The sequence below is a fragment of the Electrona antarctica genome (genome assembly GCF_951216825.1).
Source record: "Electrona antarctica genome assembly, chromosome: 19".
In the NCBI taxonomy this organism is placed as follows: domain Eukaryota; kingdom Metazoa; phylum Chordata; class Actinopteri; order Myctophiformes; family Myctophidae; genus Electrona; species Electrona antarctica.
Window position 1 is genome coordinate 2,423,551 of NC_136800.1, and position 15,529 is coordinate 2,439,079.

The 15,529-nt window shown below is 42.3% G+C and overlaps 1 pseudogene across 1 annotated transcript; it reads right to left on the reverse strand.

Moving 5' to 3' along the window:
- Positions 1 to 9,711: 9,711 nt before the first annotated feature.
- On the reverse strand, positions 9,712 to 14,791 carry LOC306943778 (mitochondrial ubiquitin ligase activator of nfkb 1-A-like; annotated as a pseudogene). The gene is made up of 5 exons: positions 14,663 to 14,791; positions 12,363 to 12,450; positions 12,102 to 12,222; positions 11,024 to 11,241; positions 9,712 to 10,185 (listed from the first exon to the last, which is right to left on the reverse strand). The product of its transcript is annotated as a mitochondrial ubiquitin ligase activator of nfkb 1-A-like (transcript).
- Positions 14,792 to 15,529: the final 738 nt, after the last annotated feature.

The window sequence follows — 15,529 nt, forward strand, 5'->3', positions numbered from 1 at the left end:
CCAAAGCATATGTGCATATGTACCAACTTCTGTGTCACATTTATTACAGTTAGGAGAGCTGAGACCAAGCTCGCTTCTCAGTAGAGGTGTATAATGGAGTCTGTGTAAAATTTTGAATTGTCTATCATTATTGCAACTCAAAATAGTAAGTGTATTTCCTATGATTGTTGTCCAAGTATTGTCTTCTATCTGACATTCCAAGTCAATCTGCCACTGCCTTCGAATATGATCAGTGGAGTGGTTTGAACTTACATCAAAACATTCATACAGATAGGAAATAAATCTTTCTGGCACAGGTTGTGTAAGAATATTTTCTAGGAAGGATGTCCTAGGGGCTTGCATGTTCTTTGTTACATAATGACGGATTTGTAAAAATCTAAAGATATGTGACTGTTGTAATGAATATTTATACCTTAGATTCTCAAATGACTCCATTGTGCCTCAGTAGCAACAGTGTTCTAAAGGTTGGATCATGAGTTCTTGCACTGTTCTAAGACAATGGTAACTGTCTCATCAGCTTCTCATCTGACTTAATCAACAGGCACTCATGTGACGTGTGAATTCCTCTGATGACTTCAGAGCTGTATGTCAGAGTTGTACAGTATGTGTGTATATATGCCTATATTGCAATATGAATGATATGCCACTAATTAATACTACTGGTCTGTTACCACTGAAACACCTCAGCCTCGGGCCTAGCGGTCTCCTCTCTGTTCTTGCACTCCTACTTTGTTGCCTTTACGTCTGTCTTAACATGGTAGTTTGCAGGTTTCACTTTGGTTCCTGCAGAATCATTACTCTGGCCTCCAAGTTGGGGAATGACCTCTGACCTCACTCTGGATGGATTATGACAGCTCCGTTCCACTGTACTCAAAAATGCTTTACATACAAATACAAATTAAAACAGGGTAATAACAGAGGTAAGGGGTTTAAATCTGGTCAGTAGTAAAAGGAAGACAATTAATTTAAAATGAAAGTAACCCAATTCCAGTAGTAATAGTAGTTGTTAGTCATTTTACACTACTGCCTATTTATGGCTTTTTGTCTTTTGGCCAGTGATAGATATTTTATAAATGAACTAATGTTAACCCAAGGCCAGAGGGCAGAGGGCAGCATTGTTTCTTTTTCTCCTCATGCCGTGGTGGTGATCTGTGAATTTTAAGAAACCAATATCAAATATGACATGAAATGATGTACATGTACAGTAGCTACACCATTTTAGAGAATCCACTTTAAGTACATTTTGTATAGCACATTTCATACCAGGAAACACAACTAAATCTGCTTTACATTAAATACAAAGATTTCCACAAACATAGAATAGATGTTCTATATAGATGTTGGTAGGCCTACCCTGCCCGATTGATTGATTGATTGATTGATTGATTCATTCATTAATTGAAAATTCTATTCAGTTTGTAGAGTGGGTACAGTAAAGGTCAATACAAAAACTGTTACAAAAAAAATAAATCACTATAAGACTTGTTTACATCAGGGTACTCCATTTTCAATTCATCAGAACATTTAAAGACATAAAAGTTATATACCAGTAAGACGCCCTGGGCCTGAGGCGTGGATGCATCTGCCTGGGTGACGGCAGACTGCTGGGCTAGCCCTGGCGCTTCGGGATGGGGGGTCAGATCAACATATGGAATGAATTCTGTAATCTGTACTGGCCATATATGAAGCTGTCTTGAGTGTAGCCTACAGGGTTTGATGAGGTCAGATCAACATAACTGTCGGTAGAAACAGTTAACTCCATCCTTTTCCCTTTTTACCTCTATGATGAATTCCTGTTCTGTTCTTTGACTATATAGAAGTGTCTATTTGTAAGCTCTAAATGTTTTGATGAATTGAACATGGTGGACCCTCTTGTAAACAAGTGTAATGCTTAATTGGGTCGTCCACTCACAGTTAACAGTTAACAGTTAATTCTGCAAACTGTTAATAAATATTTAAATCAATCAATCAATCAATCTGTGGGGGACTGCAGCTCCTCAGCGCCGCGCGGAAGGTAAACAAAAAGAACGACAGTTTCTGTGTGTGTGTGTGTGTGTGTGTGTGTGTGTGTGTCCTGTGTGTGTGTGTGTGTGTGTGTGTGTGTGTGTATGCGTGTCTTGTGTGTGTGTGTGTGTGTGTGTGTGTGTGTGTGAGAGAGAGAGAGAGCGAGAGAGACTGATGACGCGAAGAGTTAGTGTTTACTATCTGACTGTCATGGCGGAGCGTTTCAAATGGATATATTGTAATTTCTTGCGTGCTGGTACGAATGGGAGGAACGGGATTTAACTTTTGCGTGCCTGCATGTTTGTTTGTGTCGGTCCCACGTGTGTGATGCGTGCGTGCGTGTGTGTGTGTGACTTGACGTGTGCACCCGTGCGCATGTGAGCGAGTGAGAGAGGGACAGACAGACAGACAGACACTGAAAGAGGCTGTGCGCGTGCGTGTACGTATGCGTGTGTGTGTGAGAGATAATCAAACTTGCACGTGTGTGTGCCCGTGCAACATGTGAGTGAGCGAGAGAGACAGACATAATACTAAAAGAGGGTGTGTGTGTGTGTGTGTGTGTGTGTGTGTCCATGTGTGATAATCAAACTTGGAGATTCATTGTCAATGGAGTTAAGAGGTTTTTTCTGTCATTGATAAGAACTATCTTCAGTATCTTGACAGAGAAAACCACCTAACTCCACTTGAGCTGAATTTGGGTAAATTGGTGATAATATAATGACACATGCAAGTATCTGATAAATATACAAAGTCACAATACCAACTTTGATGAGGCAGTATTGCTTTGTTTAAAAAAATACATGTTTTTCTTCAATTTCTGACAAATGTAAAATTAGTTTTTCCATTTCCTGAAAAATGAAGATTTTGGAGTTAAGAGGTTTCCTCCCGACAGCAGAGATAACATAAATAAATACTGAAACCAGATATAATCATTAAGGAAAGTTTATGCATGTACTATGTGTACTATGTCAACTTAAGAAAAAAAAAAGAAGGGGTGGGGGGCGACCCACGGGTTGAGAACCCCTGCTCTACAGTATAGATGAACACATGTTAAGACCACATCATGTTCAGGTCAATGTTTTCACATTAGGGCACAGGTTAGAAATATAGGCTCAGTTTAAGGTCTGGGCTCATCAAAAGGATCGTATGAACATGAGTCTGTGTGTGTATGTATGTGTTTTTGTCAATATGTGCCACATTGCTTGCTTGTTTGTGAACATAGAAGGGGTCTATATATGAGTAGATGTTGGTATCATTGCTGTAAGACACTCTTGATGAAGGTTTTATTTGAATCAAACTGATGCTGCTGAACAGTTGCAGGATTTGTGTTCATGAAATATTATTTTCATCATTGCTTCATATCCAAAACAGAAATGATTAAGCAGAAGTTACTTTTAGAAAGATCAATAGTGGATGTCTGACCGTTTTTTTGTCTCCTCCTCTTTGTGGTTGCAGCGCAGCGATGCGATTGGTCGGCACGGCGGGGGAGCGGCTCCGCAGGGCAGCGGAGGAGGCAAAGGAGGCAAAGGAGGAAAGGGAGCCCCTCCTCCCCCCCACATGAACCACCACCAGTACAACCACATGAAGAACAAGTTCTTCAATGAGCTCACACACCTGCCAAGTGAGTGCACATACACACACAAACACTCACACCGCACACGCGCACACACAGTCACACACTCATGCCTTTATTACCTGTGAAGACATCAACAAGTACAGTGATTTTACATTTTTTTTGCATTTTTTAACATGTCTATAGCTATAGCCGAAAATAGCTACAAGTTCTCAACGCATTGTACTGCAACACTTATTTGTGAGCGTGTAGATCAGCTATTTACAGTGTGTGATCCCCACGCGTAAATATGTATAAATCAGGCATAATAACTAATATCTAATCCTATATAACCCCAACTTCAAACTAAAGTCAGAAGTAAGTTCTTCTCGTTCTACATCTCCCAAAACCTTCACTTAAACCCTATAGTATACTTTATTGTCGTACGATAGTGTTGCTTCACCATTTGAGCTTGTATAGATCTGTCGTTTGCAATAGCATCACACAACAACAAGTCAGTGATTTTCAACCCTTTTCATTATCCATTATTTATTTGGCATTTGAGCCACGGGGCCACAATTTGATGAGATTCAGCCTCTCAGACCCAAGAATATTTTGTTGTCGTTGGATGCGATTTTGTCCACATTTCCATGCTGCATTGATGTGGCACCATAGGAGAGATAACAGGCAAAATAACACTTCTTCTACCTTCTCTACTTGTGTAGACTTCTTGCAAATTAACTAATACACATGTTTAACAATAATGTAACTCTTGAGAGACCTTACGGGTCCATTTCACGGGTCTCAAGAGTTAAAGGACCACTTCACCACTTTTCAACCTATCTTCATATAATAGGTCCTCACTAATAATCATGATAAAATAGCACAATGTTTTTCTACTCAGTCTGTGTCTCATAGGAGGGCTGTGGGCAGTTCAGGAACCCGTCCACCAGTGACATCATCATTAGGCTTTTTTTTTTTTTAAACAAGATTTTTTTTAACAAAAATGTTTAGATTTGTATTATCGTGAGAACGATGGCTTCCATTTTCGCATTGCAACTTTTCAGGACAAGAAAGCCTGCAGTTTCTATTGATGATGTCACTGGTGCACGTTTTCTGAACTGCCCACAGCCCTCCTAGAGAGAGAGTAGAAAAAAATGGTGGTGTTTTATCATGAACATCAGTGAGGATCAATTATATGTAGAGATGTTGAAAAGTGGTGAAGTGGTCCTTTAAAGATCTAATAAGGGGTCCATTTGGTTATACCAACTCGCCATCATTTAGCTGGGGAGTGGTCCCCGTGGTTGAAAACCGCTGATTTAAGTGGTTAAAATCTGTTCTTTAACTTACCATATTGTTTGTGCCTCCCCCTCTTAGTGCCCATGTGGGCCATAGGGGCCATGGTGGTGGTGGTCCTAGCCCTGGTGGGCTGCATGGGCTTCTGTATCTACAAGAAGTGCATCAACAAGACCAAGAAACCCAAGAAGGTCCGCGAGTTATTTAACTTAAACGCCCAATGCATTCTCAATGGCAATAGCACAAACTTTGGCATGCTACTAGTCCTACATACTTACACCTAGAAACCCCATTCAAACCTATTTAGGTTCATCTTACGGTGGACATGTTTGCCTGAAAAGGAATCTTTGAAATGTTTCATAGTTTTAGAAATATAGTGCTTTCAAATTTGAGACATTTATAATGGGGCTCAATGGCAGCTCTATGGCACGTCAAAAAGTCACTTTCACCTAGAAACTCCATTCACACTTTTTATAATTCAGCTTACTGTGGGCACACATGCTGGAACTTTTTACTTTGAAATGTTTTGTAGTTTCTGAGTTATTTAACTTAAACGCCCAATGCATTCTCAATGGCAATAGCACAAACTTTGGCATGCTACTAGTCCTACATACTTACACCTAGAAACCCCATTCAAACTGATTTAGGTTCATCTTACGGTGGACATGTTTGCCTGAAAAGGAATCTTTGAAATGTTTCATAGTTTTAGAAATATAGTGCTTTCAAATTTGAGACATTTATAATGGGGCTCAATGGCAGCTCTATGGCACGTCAAAAAGTCACTTTCACCTAGAAATTCCATTCACACTTTTTGAGTGGTGTAAACCACTCCTACAACTGGCTTTTGTGTGCAGAAAAAAATGAGCATGGTTGCTATGTTCAAAATAATTTCTGACGTAACGAAATCATACCCGGGTGAACTGGATGACCGTAGCAACCATGCTCATTTTTTCTGCACAAAAAAAGCCAGTTGTGAAATCACATCCGGGTGTGATTTCATTACGTCAGACATTACGTCAGACCACAGCTGATCATGCTATATAAAACCTTACACCACTCAGTTCACACGGGTGTGATTTTTATAATTCAGCTTACTGTGGGCACACATGCTGGAACTTTTTACTTTGAAATGTTTTGTAGTTTCTGAGTTATTTAACTTAAACGCCCAATGCATTCTCAATGGCAATAGCACAAACTTTGGCATGCTACTAGTCCTACATACTTACACCTAGAAACCCCATTCAAACCTATTTAAGTTCATCTTACGGTGGACATGTTTGCCTGAAAAGGAATCTTTGAAATGTTTCATAGTTTTAGAAATATAGTGCTTTCAAATTTGAGAAACTTATAATGGGGCTCAATGGCAGCTCTATGGCACGTCAAAAAGTCACTTTCACCTAGAAACTCCATTCACACTTTTTGAGTGGTGTAAACCACTCCTACAACTGGCTTTGTTAGTCTGTGCAGAAAAAATGAGCATGGTTGTTGAGTGGTGTAAACCACTCCTACAACTGGCTTTGTTAGTCTGTGCAGAAAAAATGAGCATGGTTGCTATGTTCACCCTGTTCACCCGGGTGTGATTTCATTACGTCAGACATGATTTCATTACGTCAGACAGGCTATATAAGACCTTACACCACTCAGTTCACACGGGTGTGATTTTTATAATTCAGCTTACTGTGGGCACACATGCTGGAACTTTTTACTTTGAAATGTTTTGTAGTTTCTGAGTTATTTAACTTAAACGCCCAATGTATTCTCAATGGCAATAGCACAAACTTTGGCATGCTACTAGTCCTACATATTTACACCTAGAAACCCCATTCAAACCTATTTAGGTTCATCTTACGGTGGACATGTTTGCCTGAAAAGGAATCTTTGAAATGTTTCATAGTTTTAGAAATATAGTGCTTTCAAATTTGAGACATTTATAATGGGGCTCAATGGCAGCTCTATGGCACGTCAAAAAGTCACTTTCACCTAGAAACTCCATTCACACTTTTTATAATTCAGCTTACTGTGGGCACACATGCTGGAACTTTTTACTTTGAAATGTTTTGTAGTTTCTGAGTTATTTAACTTAAACGCCCAATGCATTCTCAATGGCAATAGCACAAACTTTGGCATGCTACTAGTCCTACATACTTACACCTAGAAACCCCATTCAAACCTATTTAGGTTCATCTTACGGTGGACATGTTTGCCTGAAAAGGAATCTTTGAAATGTTTCATAGTTTTAGAAATATAGTGCTTTCAAATTTGAGAAACTTATAATGGGGCTCAATGGCAGCTCTATGGCACGTCAAAAAGTCACTTTCACCTATAAACTCCATTCACACTTTTTATAATTCAGCTTACTGTGGAACCTTTTACTTTAAAATGTTTTGTAGCTTCTTTGTTATTTTCGTCTTTTTTTTCAAATCCTCAAAAATGATGAAAAACGGCATGCTATAGTATTCCATCTGAGACCATGCGCTATAAATTATGAAAAACAAGGATTTTAAAAAAAGACGAAAATGACTCCGAGACCATGGGCTATATATAGTCCATGGTCTCGGAGTGATTTTCATCTTTTTTTCAAATCCTCAAAAATGATGAAAAACGGCATGCTATAGTATGCTGTCTGAGACCATGGGCTATATTATAGGGGGTGCATACTTAGTTTAGACTAGTCATTGGTTAGACATGGGCTGGGCGTTTGTTAAATAACAAAAAAACTACAAAACATTTCAAAGTAAAAAGTTCCAGCATGTGTCCACAGTAAGCTGAATTATTAAGTGTGAATAGAGTTTCTAGGTGAAAGTGATTTTTTGACATGCCATTCTGCCATTGACCCCCATTATACATTTCTCAAATTTGAAAGCACTATACAAATACAAAAAATTTTCGGCCACCAAAATCTGGCTCGGACCCTGGACTAGGTGTGTACCCTGATCTAGAAAACATTGAGAATCATACTGTTGCATATTTTATTTTACAATCAGTCCAAAACGGTAATGCTGAGGCTAAATTAAGGCACAGAACAAACATGTGGGAAAATAACCAATCTATATTGTACATTTACTGTACATTGTTAGGCTACTTTCTATATTTACACATTTTCAAAGATGTTATTTTCTCCAATAACTTAAGTACATCATGTATGTACAGTTTTAATATAACTGCACTGAAACAAACACAAAACATCTACACAACATACTATAATTTCCACTTTCAAATTTTGTATTTATATAAAATTGTTTTTGAGAACAATTAAACCGCCTCTTATTCCAAACAGTATATTTGGAGGACACCAAAGAACATTATCTTTGTCTTTTCAACTTAAAAGTGTTGATATTTAGTGGCCTGCCTAACGTGACAGGCTACAAGCTCGTAGATCGGCTATTCTTGGTGCACAAGAACGAGAATGGTGGCAACTGGGACGTATCATCAGTGATGTATCCCAAGGTCATCAGGGTTTCGGGTCTCGCGAACATCATACCCCACACTCGGGTGACCCAGCCGGGGTGATCAAGTCTTGACTTACACACACCTGCTCTCACCAGGAGTACAGCGAGGACCTGTGCGTTGTACCAGACTCCCAGCACCAGACACTTCATTCAGAAGTGGTGGATTCTTGAGCCGCAATGGTTCTGCAGGCTCCACCTGGGCAACGGTAGTACTGCAGACTCCACTTGCGGCTCGAATGGCCCTCGTAAAGGCCTCATCGACTGTGCGCAACCAAGTAAATCAGGGGTTACAGTGTCACTCGTCTGTCTACCCGAACCTAGTACCTACTAAGCATACTGATGCTATACCACAGAATCTGCATTAAGGTAGGGTACTGTATGTGATATTTATTTATATTCTGATAGTAATCATTGTTATAGGTTATATAGAGTGTTTTTCAGTAACAGGAGTCTCCATGTTTCTCCAGCCCTTTAGAAAACAGAAAATGCATTTTCAGGTGGGGTCCGGGGATACCAATTTTATCCAATCAGGATGGAGAGAGTGCTCACACGGGATAAAGAATAAACAAGTGAAATTGGAAGTGATGATAAAATTGGAACACGATAAAAATGAAGCTGATAAATGGGTATCCATTGGATTTATTGGATGAAATTTGGCCACGCACCTGGAAAATGTATGTTTATTAAAGAGCGGGCTCTTTAATAAGGTTATTGAACAAATGCTATAGCAACTATCAAAAACAATTGCTATCAGAATATAGTGCATTAACAAAACACTATTTGTTTCAAGTTTCAACCAAAACATTTGGTTGCCTACAAGAGTAGGTTTTTTTTTGAAAATCAGCTCAAGGGTTCCAATAACTGTTACTGGATATACGTGTGCATACTGAATGTCTTGGTCAAAGTGTCTTATGCCTGATTAGAGAGGCACCACTCTCCTGATGCTCTCTGCCTACATATGGGACAGTTGGGCTGGCTGTGGCAGGCAGGGCCTCATGCCTGATAGAGAGGCACCACTCGCCTGATGCTCTGCCTACACATGGGACAGTTGGGCTGGCTGTGGCAGGCAGGGCCTCATTAGCCTGGCTAATAAGCCAGACCGAATCAGCCGTTGGCAAAAAAAAATTGCCTGCCGGCGGATTACGGTCTGGAGAGGCTCAATTGTACGCCCATTTCCTACACCAGAGAACTGGTGTGGCCAATCGGGACACGGTATGCAATATGGGCGGGCTTTGGTACAGTGACGTTCAATGCTTGAGACCTTTGACTGACAGTAGCTCTAACCAATTGCGTCAAAGAGAAAATGTTTGAACCCACCCCCCGGGAAACAAGATCCATACACAGCATCTCCAGACTCAAATACCACACGACAGTGTGATTTGAGTCTGGCTTACTAGCCAGGCTAGGGCCTCATGCCTGATAGAGAGGCACCACTCGCCTGATGCTCTGCCTACACATGGGACAGTTGGGCCGTGGCAGGGCCTGGTAGCAGCTGAAGCAGCAGCACACACATGTCCACAGTCCAGCAGGACACAGCCGCGCGGCCGGCTGAGGCAGACCACGCAGGCGTTCTCCATGGGCACCTCCGCCGCCGCGCCGTCCTGCTGCGAGGCACCCGTCCCCGCCGTCTCCAGTCCCTCCAACTCCCTCCTCAGTCGCTGGCGGTCCCACCTCCTCTTCAGGGGCACGGCCGGCCGCCCCGGCCAGGGCGAACGCGGAGGCCAGCACCTGCCACACCACCGCCTGGCTCTCCTGCTCCGCTCGCAGCGTCTCGAAGTCCGCCGTGGTCAGGAAGTAGTCCGAGCCGTTGGCCGGCGGACGCAGCTTCAGGACCCGGTCCGTGTCCAGGATCAGCTCGCCCATGCCTGTGAGCGCAGCGCCCACCTGCCCAAAAAGAAAAGGAGAGCTTTGGATCCATTCCTTTGGGTTTGTTTTTGTGTTTTCTCCCTAGCTTAGTCATTACCATTTCCCCATGTGTTCTGTGGTTCACTATCTACCGCTCAACTGCATAAAACACTATGACTATACGCACAAGAGACAGTGGGCAGTATTATGCGTGTCTTAAGTACCAGGTCTTATTACTTAACTTAAGACCTGGAGGTGTGATCAATGCCATTTGGCTATTCTGAGTGGCCAAACAGCATTGACCACGCCTCCAGGTCTTAAGTTAAGTCATAAGACCTGGTACTTAAGACACGCATAATACTGCCCAGAGTTTCTACTGTTTATATCTACTGCTATGGTTCAACTCTGAGAGCGTACTAATGGAACCAAATGCACCTGTAAGAGTCCATTTGGTTCCATTTGTGCGCTCTTAAAGTTACTGAGCTGTAAGGGTCCAATTCAAAGCATGTAAAAAAATAATTTCACCCACTCTTCCCCCACCTAACGGTACATGGTAAACGGTGCATGTATATAGCGCCTTTATCCAAGGTGCTTTACATAGATTGTGCATTACATTCACCCATTCACACACCGATGTCAGAGGAAACCATGCAAGGCACCAACCAGCTCATCGGGAGCAATTAGGGGTTCAGCGTCTTGCTCAAGGACACTTCGACACTAACTCTGGGGGAGCCCGGGTTTGAACTGGGAACCTTGTGGTTGCCATCCGCCCCAATAATAAATCCCAACTGCAGAGGGTGTTAATTAATTACAAAAACTATCAACCACAAGCCAACATGGCGATGACCCCTGCTCTAGGGGCACCTTCTAGTAGTACCTTGAGCATCTGTTCAGTCTGTTTCAGCTGCCCTTTGGGCTTCTCCCCGCTCAGCATGATGTCGGAGAAGCCGAACGTGGCCTGGTGGAACTCCTCATGGATGACCTCCATGTCCAGGCCCGAGGCATCCAGGGGACACAGCACCCTGATCACCGCCTCGTCCGCCCCCCACCAAGCTGAAGGGAACAGAGTTCACCTTCTGGTGCAGCACCCGCTCACTGTCCTGCAAGGCAAGGCCAGCACAGAGTTAGTACCAGTGTTGATAACTAACAAAAACATTATGACGAACTAGAAAAACTGCCCCTCGGGGCACAGGCCTCCACCAGGCAAGGTCAGGTTGTGGCCTCCTGGTGGCGCTATAATAGGCCAATGTGAAAAAGGTGCTAATTATTTTTCTCAGTTGACGGGTCGAGCAGTGATTGGCCAAATTGGCCCTCTCCTCCAGGCTTCTAGCTAGACGAATCCACGGAGGGGGACGCCCCCGGGCGCAGCCATCACCAAGGTGCAACCAGCACCAGCCATTGCATCAGCCACACCGTCCAACAGAGCACCGCGGACATGGAGCAGTGCCCTGCCGGCCGGGTGCAGCCAACCAGTGCTGACCACACCCCAGTGCTGCCGCACCCAGGGCACCCCCACGCGGACCCACCCATTGTCCTTTCTCTCATGCCAGAGCACACAGGAGGCTCTCTCTGCATTGTGTGTATATAAAAAATAAAAAGTAGAGTAAAATGTTAGGGAGGGACCATGCATTTTTTTGCCGGGTCAAAGAGATGATTGGAAATGCAAAAAAAGGTGAACGCATAACAGTGTGTGTACATAATTATTTTAGAGCGAAGGAGTGTGTGCGTGTCCGTGCAAAACTGTTGTTACGCATTCATGTTCTTGTGCGTGTTTCCCGAGCGTCACGAGGCGTTGCTCGCGACGTGTTTTCTAGCGGGGAGGGGAGGAGGGGAGCGGGTGCTCAGATCAGAGAACCAATAGGATCCACGGCCTGTTTTTGACTGGCTCCCGCCCGTCTTGACCAGAAAGCACACAGGCTGGGGCTGGGCTAGGCTATAATGACGTGGTATCTCACCACATTCGAGCAAGGCAGTTCCACACCAGCTTGTGTTCCTTCAGCATGAGTTTCTGCACCACTCCAACGGTGCTTTCTTGGAACTGACTCCTCAGTGGCTTTCCCACAGTTTGCACTGCCCCTATACACATGGACATTCATTCACTCATACATACATACACACAATGTGCAAAAGAGAGAGACAAAAGTACACAATTAAGAACTAAGTCAGCTCATGTCCAGATCACTAGCACTGATACAAAACACTGGGTGAGAGATTACCTTCAATGACAACGTACTGCAGGCATTTCCCTGGGGTGGCATTCAAAATGTCTGGGAGCCTTCCGTTTAAGGTCAATAGTGGAGCATCCTGAAACCCCATCACACACATTTATATAAATAAAATGACAATTTCATGGTCTGAGGTCAGTACCTTTTTCACATGGATGGATGTGAAGATGATGCAAAGTGCCTCGATGTCAAATATGAACTGTCACTTTGTAGTACTAACAGGTAGCCTGGCCAAGTGGTAGAATATGTTTGGTTTCCCACATGGGAGAGGCAGGTTCGAATCTCGGGTGTTACACTGGCAGGGTACGCTTCGGACCTTTGGTGTGTCGGAAAAGCGTGCGCACCCCGTATGGACCATGTAGTGTGGAATATATATTGGTCTCGAATACTGTAATTCACCGTTTGATTTTTTATGTAGAAAGTTCATTGTATTTACACCAGTGGTTCTCAAACCTTTTTCAAGGACCCCCATCTGAAAATGTTGTGTGCCAGGTACCCCACAGAAGAGATGTTAGAAAATGCAAAATAAAATGGTAAATATTCCAAACAATTTCACACATTTTGAAAAATAACAGATGTATATGCAGATACAGATGCATACCATGCTATTTTTTGAATAGCCAAAGTATAAATGAATACAATGATTGTGATGCTGTAGTAATATATAGATGTACAACGAGACTTAAAGGGATAGTTCAGATTTTTTTAACTTAAGTTGTATGAAATACTTGCCATTAATATAGTGGTTGCAACTGTATTAATTGATTGCCCGAGTCCCATGGTGGGAGTTCTGCTCTGGTTTTGGTCAATATTAAGTAGTTCCGGTCATTTTGTGGGGGGCACTGGGGCCACGCAGTAAAAGTAAATGAATCCACAAAACGAACGTAATTTGTATTGTTGACCTATTTCTAAAATATTAGCGCGACTTTCGTTCAACTTTGACCCCTCTATCACATGGAACTATTTTTTGGGCGTAGTGATATGGACACAAAAAACATAGTTCTGTGTGATAGAGGGGTAAAAAAAGAACGGAAGTTGCACTAATATTTTAGAAATAGGTCAACAATACAAATTACGTTAGTTTTGTGGATTAATTTACTTTTACTGCGTGGCCCCCAGTGCCCCCCACAAAATGACCGGAACTACTTGATATTTCACCAAAACCAGAGCAGCACTCCCACCACAGGACTCGGGCAATCAATTAATACAGTTGCAACCACTATATTAATGGCAAGTATTTCATACAACTTAAGTTCAAAAAATCTGAACTATCCCTTTAACAGTGCCGCAGTTGTGAAACACAGGAAAGATACAGAAAAAGAGATTAAACTACTTGAGAAAAGTAGTGTTTGTGTGTGTGTGAGAGATTTACATGGGGTCCCTGCTCAGTGTGCATGTTGTATCATTCATAAAACATCATAAAAGCCGTTTTAAACAGCACTACACAACTCCAAATGAAATATAGCAGCTGCTAGATGAAAAAAAAAGAATCAGAACAGCAGACCAGTATCTATGACAAGCCTTTAAGCACACTTAATAATTGACAAAAATGTTTTCTCTAAAGAAATGAAAGTGATGACACTAAAATAAGTCACTCAAAAATAGTGATTAATGATTTAATTGTGTGTTTGGCATTGAACATTGGAACATATGAATCAAAAAGGAATGTCTGTTTGCCTTGTAGGCTTCCTAATAAAATAAATCCCAGCCGATATGACAACTTAAATATACATTGAAATGATTGACATTTAATCATTTTTGAGTGGCGCTAGGTCCCCCTATAAACACCTATAGTGTACATTCGGTCTGAACACAAACATTAAATGCCATTGACAATGAATAGAGAATTTACGTCATGTGTCTGAGCAAATCGGCTGAGTATGTATGTATATCGGTGGCCACCCTTGGCCAATAAGGGACCACCATTCTTGATGATGATGTACGATGATTAGAGCGCCCCTCACTTCACACGGGTGTGATTTTATGATCTACATATCAGCCTCTGTCTCAATTCATCACTGTTGTGCCCAGGTCTTAACCAGAGGTCCATATTGATAGTTGCTGAGTAAGCAGGCCACAGTCCACAAAGAGTTAATGCTTCCCATCAAGGCGACAGGGATGTCAGACTGGAAGAGCTTGCACAGTTTAATTCTTCCAATTATTCTCTCAACATGGACTCGAAGGTGTGCAATCTCCTGGGTTTTATTAACATCTGCTGCTGGCATCTGGCTCTGTTTTGAGAGGAAGGGCGGGCGATACAGTTGACCTGGGATACAGTCAACAAACAAAACCTTGTCTGCCATCACAGCCATATCGTCTGTCAGCAGGTCTTGGAGGCCTGACTGCTTAAACAGCTCTTTGTGACTGATGGAGCCAGCATACAGGTCTGATATGAAGGTGACTGCTCCGTGAGGCGCCATACCGATCAGGCCCTTCAGGGTGGAATGAGACTTGTAGGATGAGAACATCTCACTCTGAAGAGACACACTGTCTGGCTGTTGGCATCTTAGCTCTGTGCAGTCGACAATCACCTACAAAATGAAGTAACATCAGGAATTATTTTTCAAACATCAAAGTGATGCAGAGAAAACAGTTCTCAGGTTTTAACAATGTCTGGAGAGATACATTGATCCGCCCATGCTCACACAACATTAAGACTACACTGCCCTCTACTGACCACCCTATGCGCGCTGTGGACCCCCTTTCCATCTAGACCAGAGGTGGGCAACTTTGACGATGGAGAGGGCCACTATATTTCCACACTCACTCCAGAGGGCCACATTGCATACTGTCGTAGCAAAAATAGCCAATCTACAAGCTCAAAACGTGTTGCACTGCGACGCATTTTGAGCTTGTAGATCAGCTATTTTTGCTATATTTTAATTTAAATCCTGAATATCTTTTGGCTATTTTTTTATTGGAATCCTGAAAAGTAACCTCTTTATATAATTTCAGTTACCGTAGTTATGTTGACTTTATGAACAAAATACAAATGCATTGGACATAAAACAGACATAAAACATTGTAATACTACTCATTAAGCTACTAATCTATAGACTGAAGTAATTAAAGCGGTCATGTTTGCAATTGTATTGTAACAGCTGAAATAAATAATATATGGGCCGCATTAAATGAATGGGGGGGCCGCATGTGGCCCC